Here is a 15,639-nt window from a genome sequence, read left to right as displayed (position 1 = left end):
CCACGGCGATGCTCACTGCGGGCTCCCGCTGCTGGCCCACACACCTGCTCATCACCACACCGGCCGCTGATCCCAGCTGATTACTGCACTACTTAGATGGCGAGTCTGCACTAGATCGTTTTTGGAACCCGATGCGGAGAGGAGTGATTGAAGGGGGAACTTTTTGTACAGAAAGTGTGGAACACCCTTCTCCCAACCCTGTTTCCCACGGACCCTGGCGACCCGGACCCGTTTCCCCTGCACGTTGTATATAGCCACTTGGTGTATGTGTTCACTGTAAATAAACGCACTGTCCTTCGCTTAAAGGAAAACCCTGGCCTGCGCCTGAGTCTCTTTCGGAACCCCTAACAGAACGATCCAGCCATTATGGACTCAGCAGGACAGGACCCCGTGGGCCGGGCTCTGGCCGCCCAGGAAGCCGCGCTGGCCCGCCATGAACAAATGCTCGGGCAGCTACGGCAGGATGTCGCCGCATTGACCCTGGCGGTGGCGCAGTTAATACCGCTGGAGGGAAATGCGCAACCAGGGAATCCCCAGCCGCCCAGCCCGGCTCCCCAGGCGGCACCGCCCGCCGTAGCATCAGGTAGCTCACCGCGGGTCGGTACGCCGTCTGACGGACCTTTACCCACACCGGAACCATTCTCGGGTGAGTCTGACAAATGTGCCGGATTTTTGGCTCAGGTGTCTCTGACGTTTCGCGAGCTGCAGCGTTTTTATAGCACCGATGGGGCGAAGATCACTTATTTAGTTCAACTTCTGAGGGGCCGTGCACTAAAGTGGGCCCAGGTTGTGTTAAACTCTGATCCTGTCATCACCTACGCTGACTTTCTCTCCAAATTTAAGAATGTGTTTAACCCAGGCACCGGGGCAGAGGCCGCTGCTCTCCGTCTCCTCAACTTCAAACAAGGTAGGAGAAGCATGTCTGAATACGCTATCGACTTCTGGATTCTGGCAGAAGAGGCAGGGTGGAATCAGGAGGCGCTACGGAGCACGTTGCTGAACAATATCAGAGAAGAATTAAGGGACGAGCTAATCATGCGTGATCTCCCTGCCTCCTTTAATGAGCTAATGTCCCTGTGCATTAAGGTGGATGAGCGGTTATGGGCTCGCCGGTCGCAGCGGAACTACAACCTCCATGAGGCTGCGGGAGTCTCTGGCACCGGCGCCATGGCAGATGCCGGCCCCTCCCGGACTCACGAGAGCGGGGACGGAGAGGAACCCATGCAGCTGGGCGGCTCCCATCTCACCGCGGCGGAGCGTCAGCGCCGGATTACCGCCGGTGAGTGCCTCTATTGTGGTCACAGGGGACATGTTGTGGCTACCTGCCCTTCGCGGGCAAAAGGGCGCGCCCGCCAGTGATGGTAGGAGTACTGGTGGGCGAGCTGAGCCAGGAAGAAGCTCCTCCCCGTTTAACACTACCGGCCACGCTTTCCATTCACTCTAAGAGCCGCTCCCTATCGGTGTTAATCGACTCTGGGGCGGAACAAAACTTTATTGACTGTCAGTTAGCCCGGCAACTTGGGTTACTATTGGAGCCCCTGCCTCATGCATTACGTGTTACGGCATTGTCAGGTCAACGCCTTCCAGACATCACTCTGGTGACGGAGCCTGTCGAGCTCACCCTCTCTGGCAATCATTCTGAAGAAATCTGTCTTTTGGTGTTTAACCCTTTAAGACCTACCATAGAACCAAGTTCGCCAGAGCTTATATTATATTTTTACATGCTGTGGAGCCATTTTTGGGAGCATTTCAAGTTGCTATACATCAATACAACCATTATAGCCCAAACTTTAATAATATGTCTGCATTAGGTGCATAGTAATTACATAAATTGCAAAAAAGTGCAATAAACTACAAAAAACTTGAAAATCGTTTTTGTTTTTTTAACATATATTTCTAGTTAGAGAAATTTAAGAGGCTTATCATAGTTTTATTTTTGAAATACACCAATTTTTATATACTGCAGGAAAAACGAAAATAAATATTATAGTGCAAATTTGCAAAATAACAGCATATGCATCAAAATAAACTATTTCCAGCAGTGCAATATGAGTCTTAAGCATCCCAGAAACGACACAGAAAGTCATAAAGTCAAACATAACTTTTTAAAACACATAACAAGTAAAACACAAGCTCATAAGGCCCCGATCGTAAAAAACTACATTTCCGCAAAATGACGTCACTTCCGGTTTCGGGCAGGTCATGCGGTCATGTGATAGTTCGCGCTGATGGACGTAGGAAGTGTTACAAACAGCTGATGGATCGGCGAAGCGTGTTTCTGGAATATCATGTTTTTGTTGCTGCAAGTGATTTTAATGCAGTTTTTGCAAAGCTATATGTGGAAGGAAACTGTGACCTAGGACAAGCTGATGGCATAAGATGTAAGTACAACTCCTCCAGTTTCATATGCAAAAAAAATTATTGCGCTAGCTTACTTGGTTGCAGAGCTACCGGGATTTAAAAATAGTTACGCAAAACAGAGCGTGCCCGCTCCGATCGGCTGTAAAGGGTTAAAGCAACTCGCACTCCACTAGTTCTCGGCCATCCTTGGCTACAACAGCACAACCCTCACATAGATTGGCTAAAGGGGCGTGTCACTGGGTGGGGGGAGGACTGCCACATGACCTGCCTTAAAGCAGCCTCGCCTCCAAGCACTGAAACGCCCTCTCCTGGAGTATTGAAATCAGCTGTTTTAACTAATGTGCCCTCTGTTTATCACGACCTAGCTGAGGTGTTTCAAAAGGCCCGCGCCCAGTCACTTCCTCCGCATAGACCCTATGACTGTGCTATCGAACTGCTCCCGGGAGCTCCTTTACCTACCAGTCGGCTATATAGCATCTCACTTCCAGAACGAGACGCTATGGACAAGTACATCACGGAATCCCTGGCTGCCGGCCTCATTCGGGCCTCCACCTCTCCAGTCGCGGCAGGCTTCTTCTTTGTCGAAAAGAAGGATAAAACCCTCCGGCCATGCATTGACTATCGCGGATTAAACAACATCACAGTAAAAAATAAATACCCTCTGCCGCTCCTCAGTTCGGCCTTCGAGCTCCTCCAGGGGGCTACTGGTTTCACCAAACTGGATTTGCGAAACGCATACCATCTGGTTCGCATCCGTGAGGGCGATGAGTGGAAGACCGCCTTCAACACCCACCTCGGCCACTTCGAGTACCTTGTCATGCCCTTTGGTCTCACTAACGCCCCTGCGGTGTTCCAAGCCCTGGTGAACGACGTGCTCAGAGACTTCATTAACCGTTTTGTTTTTGTCTATCTAGATGACATCCTGATCTTTTCCAGAAACCAATCCGAGCACGAGACCCATGTCAGACAGGTCCTGCAACGACTCCTCGAAAACCGATTGTTCGTCAAAGGAGAAAAGTGTGAGTTCCACGTCTCCACCGTTGCATTCCTGGGGTACATAATCGACCAAGGAAACCTCCGCCCGGACCCTGTGAAGGTAAAAGCCGTTGTTGAGTGGCCGGAACCTCCTAATAGGCACCAACTGCAACGTTTCCTTGGGTTTGCCAACTTTTACCGGCGGTTCATTCGGGACTTCAGCCGAGTTGCCTTGCCGCTGACCCAGCTAACCTCTCCCAAGCTTCCTTTTCAGTTGAACAAAGAAGCTCAGGCAGCTTTCCAAGAACTGAAGAAACGATTCACCTCAGCCCCCATCCTGATCCAACCCGACCTCACGCAGCCATTTGTGGTCGAGGTCGACGCGTCCGACTCAGGGGTTGGAGCGGTTCTGTCGCAACGGAAGGACGGTAAGCTCCACCCTTGTGCCTTCTTCTCCCGCCGTCTGTCCCCTGCAGAGAGAAACTATGATGTCGGGGATCGGGAACTGCTGGCGATAAAACTAGCCCTGGAGGAGTGGCGGCACTGGTTGGAGGGCACGGCTCAGCCTTTCCTCGTCTGGACAGACCACAAGAACCTGGCATACCTACAATCAGCTAAGAGGCTCAACGCTCGACAGGCCAGGTGGGCCCTGTTTTTCACCCGTTTCCACTTCTCCATCTCTTACAGACCCGGTTCCCGGAATGTCAAACCCGACGCCCTGTCCCGTCAGTTCTCAGTCTCGGAGGACACCACTGAGCCCGCTCCCGTTCTCCCCGCCACCTGTGTCGTGGGCGCCATCTCCTGGGGGATCGAAGCAGCCATTCGGGAGGCTCAGGTGTCGGAACCGGATCCGGGAGGTGGGCCAGCCCAACGGCTCTACGTCCCTCAATCAGTACGTTCTCAAGTACTTCAATGGGCCCACACTGCCCGCTTTACGTGCCACCCAGGGGTCCACCGCACTATCAACTTCCTCCAGCGCTACTTCTGGTGGCCCTCTCTGACTAAAGACGCTCGGGAGTACGTCTCCGCCTGCGCGACCTGTGCCCGGAATAAACCGTCTCATCAGCCGCCCGCTGGACAGCTCAATCCCCTGCCGACTCCGTCCAGGCCGTGGTCCCATATAGCTTTGGACTTTGTAACCGGACTGCCGCAATCAGCAGGCAACACTGTCATACTTACCATCGTAGACCGTTTTTCTAAAGCTGCCCACTTCATAGCTCTACCCAAGCTTCCCACGGCCATGGAGACCGCACGACTGCTTACCCGTCATGTGTTTCGTTTGCATGGGATCCCGGAAGACATTGTGTCTGACAGAGGCCCCCAGTTCACGTCTGGCGTCTGGAAGGAATTCTGCTCCTCATTAGGAGCAAAGGTCAGTCTGACCTCCGGTTACCATCCCCAAAGCAACGGTCAGTGTGAGCGAGCTAACCAAGAGCTCGAGGCAATGTTGCGGTGCACAGCGTCCTCCAACCAGTCCATCTGGAGTGATGAACTACCCTGGATTGAGTACGCCCATAACAGTCTGACTTCCTCCGCCACTGGTCTGTCTCCCTTCGAGGTCTCACTGGGTTTCCAGCCACCTCTCTTCCCCTCTGTCGAGGGTGAGTATTCTGTACCATCTGTCCAGGCCCATCTACGTAGGTGCCGACGAGCTTGGCGGGCCGCACGGACGGCGTTGCTGCGCACAAAGGACCGAACCAAACAGACCGCAGATCGCCGCCGCACACCAGCTCCAGCATACAGCGTGGGACAAAAGGTATGGCTGTCCACGCGCTTTGTTCCTCTCAGGACTGAGTCCAAGAAGCTCAACCCAAACTTCATTGGTCCTTTTGAGGTTTCGGCGCTGATCAACCCCGTCTCTGTGAAACTCCGGCTGCCGCGCAACATGAGGATTCACAATGTGTTCCACGTCTCCCAAATCAAACCTGTCCGGAATAGCCCTCTGTGCCCTCCTTCCGGGCCCCCTCCGCCCGCCCGGCTTGTGGACGGCTTGCCCGCCTATTCCATCACGCGGATTATGGACTCTCGCCACCGCGGGCGTGGCTTCCAGTACCTTGTGGACTGGGAGGGCTATGGCATTGAGGAGCGGTCCTGGGTTCCGCGGGCCGCTGTCCTGGACAAGCGTATGCTGCGGGCCTTCCATCTGTCTCATCCTGGTAAGCCTGGTGGGTCGCCGGGGGGCTCCCGTTGAGGGGGGGGTACTGTCATGGTCCCTGTGCCCCGCTGGTCAATCCTCTATTGGGCAATATGTTTGTGGTTTGTTTGCTCTCTCGCCCTCTCTCTCTCACTCTCTCTCTCTCTCTCGCCACGGCGATGCTCACTGCGGGCTCCCGCTGCTGGCCCACACACCTGCTCATCACCACACCGGCCGCTGATCCCAGCTGATTACTGCACTACTTAGATGGCGAGTCTGCACTAGTCTTCGCTGGATCGTTGAGCTATCAGTGTCAGTTAGACTTGTGTTTCGGCTAACCTTCACCTTGAGAATTTCTTATTATTATCCTGCTAACCCGACGTTTTTTGTGTAGATCGTTTTTGGAACCCGATGCGGAGAGGAGTGATTGAAGGGGGAACTTTTTGTACAGAAAGTGTGGAACACCCTTCTCCCAACCCTGTTTCCCACGGACCCTGGCGACCCGGACCCGTTTCCCCTGCACGTTGTATATAGCCACTTGGTGTATGTGTTCACTGTAAATAAACGCACTGTCCTTCGCTTAAAGGAAAACCCTGGCCTGCGCCTGAGTCTCTTTCGGAACCCCTAACAGTTTGTTCTTCAGAATATTCTTATTCCAAAATTTTTTCTATTATTTAAATGTTTTGTTTTATGGTTCATTGATGGATTCACATGTTTATCATAATATTTAGTAAGGATATGTCTGGATTAATTTAAAATATGAATTAACGAGGTCACAGGTTCATGCTGTAGAGTAGCTGAGCTTAGTCTCAGAGAGCGAGGAGCTCAGACATGTGGAGGTACAGTCACTGCTCTTTGCTTCAAAGGACTTCTTGTAAAACACAAACAGACACAATCAGTATCTTTTAAATGAGGCTGTTATCTCTGACAGCAATACCTATAACACCTCTTTCTGTAGCTATGATCACAACCATGTGACATGTAACAGCGGGGCAGATCAAGCATCGTTGTTCACTGCTGTTGATGTTTTTTTAATCACGAATTACAAACAATTACACAACTGAATTCCAGCTTTATTCAAATGAATAAAATTAAGTAATAAAACCCATCATGATAGAATCTCTGTTATCATCACGGACACTTTAAGTTCAAGAACATGTACCTGGATAAAAGCTGCTGTTGGAGGTAAAATCCTCAGACTGAACTTGGGACCTTCACATTTCTAATTCTTACAGAATTTAATGAGCAGAAACAAACAACTGATTGTTTAGAATTTATGATTGTTCAGCACTTTTCTGCACCTTACTGAGTGCTTACATTTGAGTCTTTCATGCTACTCTGTATACAAATCTGTACATCTGTGTCCATAACAGAGAGAGCCAAAATGGGTATGTTTGATTTGCCTTCTGTGGCGGAGGTGTGGTCCTTGGCTCATCTGCAGGGGAGGAGTGGTACAGTGAGCTCAAGGGGGCGGTGCCGGGAGGCAGGTGAGCCACAGGTGGTGGCGACTGACTGATGACGCTGTCTCTTTCTGTTTCTCTATATAGTGAAGACAGAGTCGAGCGGGGACGGGGAGAGCTGGACTGGAACAGACTGTGTTCCTTGAGTTCATAACTGTCAGTAAAACGCAATAATAGTGAGCACAATCATCGTGTGTGTTGTGTACTTTTACACCTTTCTAACAATCCTATTTATGTGAAGTTGGGATAAGGTTCCAAGAAACTTAAAACCTCTGTGAAGTGTGAGTGAGGTCAAAGGTCATGAAGCTCAAGTGTCAGCATTATAAGTTAGCTTTTTAGGAGTTTCACCATTTTTCTGTTGGTAACAGAACGTGTCATTACCTTCATCTACTCCAGGATCTGTTGTAAATCTGAGGGTGATGGAGACCAATTAACTTCTTTTGATGAAATAATATATACTATGTTTGTTGACTCCAGAAACACCAACAGTGACATCTGGAGGAGGTTCCCCACATGTTTTGTTTTTTGTTTTTTTGATTTTTTTTGTAATGTGCGTTACACGTGTGGCATGCCACTATACTGTGGAGAACAACAGTCACTCCTCCATCTTTCTGTTGGTACCAGGCTAAAAGATGGTTGTTGTTCCAAACATGAACATTCTGACTGGTCCTACACTTGATGCTCTCAGATCCTCCCACAGCAGAGCTCACTGCTCCAGGCTGAGTCACTGTGATCTGTCCTCTGGACTCTGAGGACACAGAGACAAAAACATAAAGCAGCTTCATGGTTTTGTGGGCTTCATTTCAGAGGGACAGATGTTGATAGAGGAGAGGAGTTTGATTCTCTGGACTTTACCTGTGAAGCAGCAGCAGAGGAGAGTCCAGATGAGGACGCAGATCAAAGTCATGTTTTTGATGAGGAGGATTTCTGTGGCTTCTGTTGTGATGAAGGACAGCTGTCAGTCATCCAGTGTTCAACTCTCAGGACTATAAACTCTCCCAGAGCACTGGAGCATGGTGCTGCTGATGCAAAGTGCCTCTCTATGGAAATCATCTGACTCACACAATGAAATCCTTCGTGCTTTTTCCGTCTGAATTAATGATGTCTTTTCTGTTTTTGCTTAGTTTCCTATTAATTGATATTAAAAATTACTCAAAATTTAATTTGCAGTTTCCATATGGATTACAGTTACAGTTAATGTGTAACCTGCCCCTTACCCTGGGACAGCTGGGTAAAGCTCCAGCCTCTCCAGAATCCTGTCAGATAAGATCACAGATTGAAATAGACAGTGTGACATCATCAATATTTTTTATAACTTTCATTTGATGCTTTTTTTTATATATATAAATTTGTTGGCCCAACAGCTAATTTATGAAATTATATCGGTGACTCATAACTGAATGATCAGTTATTCAGTGTTTAACAGAATGGCTTATTCATTTATTAATTTCAATAGTAAATGATCGACTGTAATGAATATTATCCGTAGTGTCCATCTTAACACAAGGTCAGTCTTCTGAAAAGAAAAACAAATTATCATCAAGAGAACTAAAACCATGAATAACAATAATCAAGAAATATAAATTAAACACAGAACACTTGGTCACAGACCCAGGGCCGTGAAAGCTATTGTTGTCACGGCTGGGGCGGCAGTCGTGTGGAGGGTGAGAAAGGAGGATCCAATAGCACACAATGGCGGAGGTGCAAGTGGGTTTTATTTACAGTGCACAAAACCAAGGTGTGGGCAGAACCGAACATAAACCTAAACTGGGAAAACTAATACAAAATGGAGAACATGGAGCGAGGAGCAGAGAGACACGAAGAAACATGGAATAATGTAGACTACACGGGAGATTCACAGAGAAAGACAGACATGGCATTAAACAGACAACGCAACAGAGAGCACAGGAAAACACAGGGCTTAAATACACGGGGAGTAATCAGGGAATGGGCCACAGGAGGGAGACACAGCTGGGAGCAATTAGGCTAACGAGACAGGGGAGAGGTAAAACCGAACACACTGACATGAGACATGAACTTTCAGAATAAAACAGGAAACTAACAGACACAGAGAACCAGACAGGACACTGAACTTGACAGGCAGACTCATGAGCAGACACAATAACACCATGGACAGACAGAGAGAACACAGGCAGGCATGAAACAAAAACACTAACACATAGCAAACCTAAACAAAAGACAAAACAGAATAACCGAGAACAAAGAATAATATAAAGAAACACAAAACAGCGAGTCCTCAGACTCAGGACCATGACAGTACCCCCCCCCCCCCCCCCCCCCTCAAGTTCTGGCTCCAGACAGCCCAACAGAAGCACAAAAACCGTCCAACACCCCACCCCACCCCCCCCCAAAAAACCAAAATACAGAAAACGACCCGACCAGTGCGGGCGGTGGGGGTCCAGGACGGAGGGACAGAGTCCAAAAAAGGCCCAGACGGACAAGTTCAGGGGGCCGACCCGGAGGCCGACAGCGCCAGAGGCCAAAACAGTTCAGTTCCGGGGGCCGACCGTGTGAAAGGCAGCGGCAGTGGGGCAGGTCCGGAGGCCGGCCACGCAGTAGGCAGTGGCGTGGAAACAGTTCTGGGGGCCGACCGTGCGCACGACAGCGGCGGCGACAAAGCAAGTCCAGAGGCCGGCCATGGTGGCGAAGATGCCCAACATGCGGCCTGGCAGATGACTGACGATGTCGAGGCGGCAGTTGGGGACCTGAAGGCTGCGTGGCCCTCGCAGCACCAGACGAGATGGAAGCTGAGACTGGACCAGATGAGGCTGAAGCTGAGGCTGGACCAGACGAGGCTGAAGCTGAGGCTGGACCAGACGAGGCGGAAGCAGAGGCTGGACCGGACGAGGCTGAAGCAGGGGCGAAGCCAAAGCTGAACCAGGCGAAGCGGGTGAAGCTGAAGAAAATGCTGGACCAGGCGAAGCTGATGAAACTGATGAGGATGCTGAAGCTGGACCAGGCGAGGATGAAGCCGGAGCTCGACCAGCGAGGATGAAGCCGGAGCTGGACCAGGCGAGGATGAAGCCGGAGCTGGACCAGGCGAGGATGAAGACTCGGAGGCTGCAGCTGGCGAGGACGATGAGGCTGCTGCTGGCGGCATGAATGAAGCTGCAGCTGGCGTCTGGACGGGCTCCTCGGGCCCTCCAGCTGACGAGGCAGGAAGCTGGCTAGGTTCTCCTGAACCTCCAGCTGACGAGTCTTGGGGCTGGACGGGCTCCTCAGGCCCTCCAGCTGACGAGGCAGGAAGCTGGACGGGCTCCTCGGGTCCCCCAGCGAAAACAGTCTCAGAACCAGTGGGCACCGGAGCCCCTGGCACACACAGGACAGAACCAGCAGGTGCGGGGACCTCTGGCAGAGACAGGACAGAAGCAGCAGGTGCGGGGATCTCTGGCAGAGACAGGACAGAACCAGCAGGTGCGGGGATCTCTGGCGGGCGCAGGACAAAACTAGCAGGTGCGGGGACCTCTGGCGGGCGCAGGACAGAACCAGCAGGTGCGGGGACCTCTGGCTGGCGCAGAACAGACTGCAGCTGCGCGGAGCACCGACCCTGCTCAGGCAGCGACTGCCGGGTGCAGTCCTCAGCTGGGTTCTTAGCCTCCAAGGTGTCCAGAGTCGGCTGAGGGCTGTAATTTAACCTCTGGTGAGGCCCTGGAGCAAGTAACAGTCTCTAAACTAGCCAGCTGTTGAGGAACAGTTGCAATTTTAACGTGTTTTCTCTCTGCAAAAAATACGTACTAGAAAAAGAGTCCAAAACCGGAGGCACAGACGCAGCCTCCCGTACAGAGGGAGTCGGTGAAGACGGAGATGGCATAGATGACTGGGCTAGCGGGGATACCGGAGGCCGAGCTGAATGCTGCTGCGCAGCTAAACGAGCTTGTGGCTGTGCAGCTAAACGAGGTAAAAACAGCTGAGCAGGAGAATGAACAGGCAACAAACAGTTCTCCTTGTCATCTGCTGCACAAAACAAAGCCCCAGAATAAACTGTTCCACAGTCCAAAACAGAAAAAGGGTCCTTCTCACTCACCACAGCCGGCAATTCTGAAGTCCTAATATCCAGCTATGGGGTGACGCGCCGGTGGCGCGATCGTCGCTTCCTCCCTGCCGATGGCTCCGGCGGGTCGGGCAAAACCTCTGGCGGGCCGGGCAAAACCTCCGGCGGGCCGGGCAAAACCTAAGGAGGGGCGGGCAAAACCTCCAGCAGGAGAAGCTGACGTGACTGTTCCGGGGCGGCCGTAGTCCGCTGCTGCTGGACAAAGTCTGTGGATTCCCGAGCTTGCACCACCCACCGGACTTTATGCAGTAGTATTTACTGATAATGTTACTGCTGATAGAGGTAGCATGTCACAATCTGGGAGGCAGATCGTCTGGAGGAGGATTTGGACCCAAACACAAGCACGGACGACAGCGTAGCTGTGAGCAAGTTTATTAACAATGAAAGGCAAAATATAAACCAGAGCAGAGCAGTCGGTGGGCCTTGAAGGTCTGCACTTCAGTCACATCCTAGTTCTTTGAGTCAGATTCCACTGTGTTGGTGTACACAGTAAAACTGTGAAAATGTGTCATTGTCCAAAAGCTTATGGATCAAACTATATTTAAACTAATGTTGTACGATGTTATTATGATGGTATTTGAAGAAGTCATATCAGCTGAGTCATGGCTGCTGTGCAAACAGTGAATGATTTTGTTGAGTTTGTTTGTTTCAGAGTCAGAGAGCCGTGTCTCTCTACAGTCAGAGGTTTTTGTACGGCGTCTCAATGAGTTTGTATCACTGTGGTGGACTTTTGGTGGAGGAACCAGACTGGAATTTGGAAGTAAGTCGAACTTAAACCTCTTTTATTTTATCAGATTTCTTTCTTGTGGTTATCTTGACTTTTCTGTTCAGTGTGCCAGAAAACAAAAATCATTAAAATAGTTTTTAGATCAATTTTCATGAAGACACAAAGTTAGCTTCAGAATAAATGTTAAAATCAATATTAACAAATAATATAAAACATCAGAGTGGACTTGAGGATTATTGAGATATATATATGTCTGGTTAACTCTTGAGAGCTTTTGGTTTTAATTTAGTCTGTTAGAGTCAGAGAGCCGTGTCTCTACAGTCAGAGGTTTTTGTGCAGCGGCTCAGTGAGTTTGTATCACTGTGGTGGACGTTTGGTGGAGGAACCAGACTGCAAGTTGGAAGTAAGATTATAAAGTTTTTAAAGAAACGACATCGAGGTGTAAATGTCAGCTTTATAACAATGAAGTATTCATGTAGAGGTAATATTATAACCATTGTACACTGGAGGCTGACTCCATCAGCTTTAATTAGATTTTATGTCGACATTTCTGACATAAAGACGATGCATTGTGTAAATAATATAAACTGTCATCAGCCTGTGATTATTTTCTAGTTTGAAATCACAGTCACTGTTTCTAAGATGAATTAAATGTAACTGTCCTCAAGTTAAACAGAGTGAAGATAAAGATTTCTGGTCTTTTACTTAGTCAGTAAAAATGTAGAATTTGCTTAGAAATCATAAAAGCACTACAATAAATGACTGAAACTCACATGAGGTAAGTAGAAAACTTGTGTATTATACAGAACGGAGGTTTTTGAAGCTGAACATCTTGTATAATTGTTGCCATATCTGCTTCTTTTATTGCCAGAAGTTAAAGATGGGCATTTGACAGTGTGCAGCACGTCTGGTGTTTCTGTTGTAGCAGATATCATTTCAAATGTCATTAAAATCATGTAAGCAGTAAAAGAAATTAATCCACATCATTCAAGTAGTGCTATTAAGTTTCTTATCTCCAACAAGTGATGTGTTATAGATAACTGATGATGTTGAAGCTAAAATAGTTTTGTAAATGTTTCCACATCTGCTTCTTTTATTTCCAGTGTAGTTTGAACATATTTCAGCTCAAACTGTGTGATGATTCTCTCTGTGCTGATATGCATGAGAGGTTTCTTAAAGGGAAGTGAAACAATGTGTGAGTGAATGACTGGTGGAGCAGAAAAAACACCTGACAGAAACTTCTTAACGGAGAAATTCAAATTGTGGTTCCTGTCCTCTAAGCTGATTGGTGTTTCCTAGATGATACCCGCCCCGCCCTGAAGGTGCTGGGTCCCTCCAGTGAGGAGCTGAAACAGGGGAAGGCTACAGTCATGTGTGTGGCCAACAAGGGCTTCCCCTCAGACTGGAGTCTGTCCTGGAAGGTGGATGGCAGTGGCAGCATCAGCTGGGAGGAGAGCAGGAGCCCCGTGGTGCAGGAGAACGACGGCCTCTACAGCTGGAGCAGCACCCTGAGGCTCCCTGCAGACCACTGGATGAAGGTGGGCTCTGTGACCTGTGAGGCCACCCAGGGCTCCCAGACTCTGGTCTCAGAGCCACTGATGAGAGACCAGTGTCCCCAGTCCTGAACTATATGTGACTTTTATGCTGGTCTTACTTTCACACTGCATTCTGTAGCTTTTTTTTCCAATTTCTTCTCTCATTTTTCATTGCTTTGTTTAAAGTTTTAAAGAATAAAAAAAATCTACATTAAATAAGAATCGAGTGTTTGTCTTACTTTTGTGGTGATGTCAATATTAAACTCTAAATAATGATTTCCAGGATTCTTATTGGAAACCAGTGTGCTATCTGTAGAAAGTCAACATGAGTCAGTAGAATTAAGTCACTTTGAATACATGAAGTTAAGTGAAGTTTATGTTAAAGAATAAGTGCGAAGGGGAACTGATAAGAACTTAGAGATTATGATTTTATTACTGAGAATATTGAGCGACACCGCCGTTATTCATGCAAAGTCATTGCATGCTGTTTAATGAATGTTTCAGCATGTTGTAGCTTGTTATATAAAGCAATTTGAGTTCTCAGGTGGAGTAGAAAAGCACAATATAAGAATGAGTCAAATGATCAGTGTTGAGGTATCTTAAAGTATTCTATTATGCAGAGTACTTTTTTAAAGTAATGCAGTACATTATTTTGGTGTTTTTCTGTAAAATCACCTGAAACACACCATCTCATAACTATCATTTAACAATAAGAACTTATAGGCTACAGTCCCTCACGCCAATATAAATCCCTATCCTATCCATTCACTTAGCTTAACATCACCCTGGATTCTTGATTAGTTTAGCATTAGCATGCTGTCTGTGCAGAAGCTTGCAAGCAATTGAACTTGTGTTACCGGCATAATGTTTAGTTACTTTGTGGATTAATAAGTACCTCTTAATATATGCTGCAGTGTTACAGTTAAATAATGGAACTATTGGTTCAAAACAATAGTGAGTAAACAGTGATCATGACTTATATATATATAGTAGGTGACTTATATATATGTATAGATTCTATATATTGTGCTATTTCTTACTTTTTGTGTTGTCTGCTTTTGTTACTGTTTGTACTGGAGCACTGTAACCAACATAACTGGTGCAGGAAACAGACTGGAATTTGAAATTACGTTTACACTGATTGTAAAAATTAAATATGCATAAGGTTGAATGTTAACATCACAAAGATGTTGTATTCATATAGTAATATGAATATTCCCAGTGGAAACTTACTAAACCAGGTTTGCATAAATTTTAAATTTTATATTAATATTTCTGTCAAACTGAAATGAAAACAAGGTGATGTGTAAATATTATAAACTGTAATCATCTGTAATCATCAACTGTAAAATCAACTGTAATCATAACATAAACTGTCTGTCACGTTGAACTTGTTTCTCCCTTATTGCTGAAAGCATCACAATAAATATTTGCATTACTGCACTCTTCATGTAATAAATGGACTGATAGTGAACTTTGGTATGTACTGTGGTAGTTTTCACATTGTATATTAATTGTGCTATTTTGCCAGGTGTAATATAGATAGGTATTTGTAACATAATGTCAAAGACAAAGTTATCAGACTAGTATTGAACAGCAAAAAAGAAAAAAATCTACAAACCTGAGAAAATTGGACTTAAAGTTTCTATTGGAAGTATTTATATAAGTTATGGAGACAATTGTGACTCACTGATTTTGGTGATTTATTGTGTTTTTTTCTCTTTCTTTAAGAAATGTTTTCATAATGAGCAATATTCAGGAATTGGTTCACATGTATCTGAGCTGCTATGAAGCAGAGGTCAAAGGTCAAAATTTGATTGAATGAGATACAAATTTCCAAATTCTTTTTTGTTTAGCAAAATTAACATTTTCACTCTATCACTCTGTGTGTGTGTGTGTGTGTGTGTGTGTGTGTGTGTGTGTGTGTGTGTGTGTGTGTGTCCTCAGTGAACTGTATCAGTCTCTGCAGTATCTTCCAGCTGCAGCAGTCACTTCAGTTTCTGTTCAGTCTGACTGAGGGAGGTTTTTGTACGACTGTTTTTCACTGTGTGAACACATACTGACTGTTGGGATAGTGAAAACTCTGACAGTAATAAACTGCTGCATCTTCAGCCTGGACTCCACTGATGGTCAGAGTGAAGTCAGAGTTTGATCCACTGCCTGTAAAACGAGCTGGAATCCCTGATTGTCGAGTGCTAGCATAGTAAATGAGCAGTTTAGGAACTCCTCCATCTTTCTGTTGGTACCAGGCTAAATGGTTGTTGCCATGAACATTCTGACTGATCCTACACTTGATGCTCACAGTTCCTCCCACAGCAGAGCTCACTGCTCCAGGCTGAGTCACTGTGATCTGTCCTCTGGACTCTGAGGACACA

The 15,639-nt window shown here is 47.4% G+C and overlaps 1 pseudogene; it reads left to right on the top strand.

Moving 5' to 3' along the window:
• Positions 1-6,854: 6,854 nt before the first annotated feature.
• Positions 6,855-13,354, top strand: LOC147303235 (Ig kappa-b4 chain C region pseudogene; annotated as a pseudogene).
• Positions 13,355-15,639: the final 2,285 nt, after the last annotated feature.

This window comes from Aulonocara sp. 'chitande type north' Nkhata Bay, linkage group LG22, assembly GCF_057382095.1.
Source record: "Aulonocara sp. 'chitande type north' Nkhata Bay isolate Kocher_YH1m ecotype deep benthic linkage group LG22, A_spYH_male_GT1.1, whole genome shotgun sequence".
NCBI classification, from domain to species: domain Eukaryota; kingdom Metazoa; phylum Chordata; class Actinopteri; order Cichliformes; family Cichlidae; genus Aulonocara; species Aulonocara sp. 'chitande type north' Nkhata Bay.
This window is presented reverse-complemented; position numbering and strand designations above follow the sequence as displayed.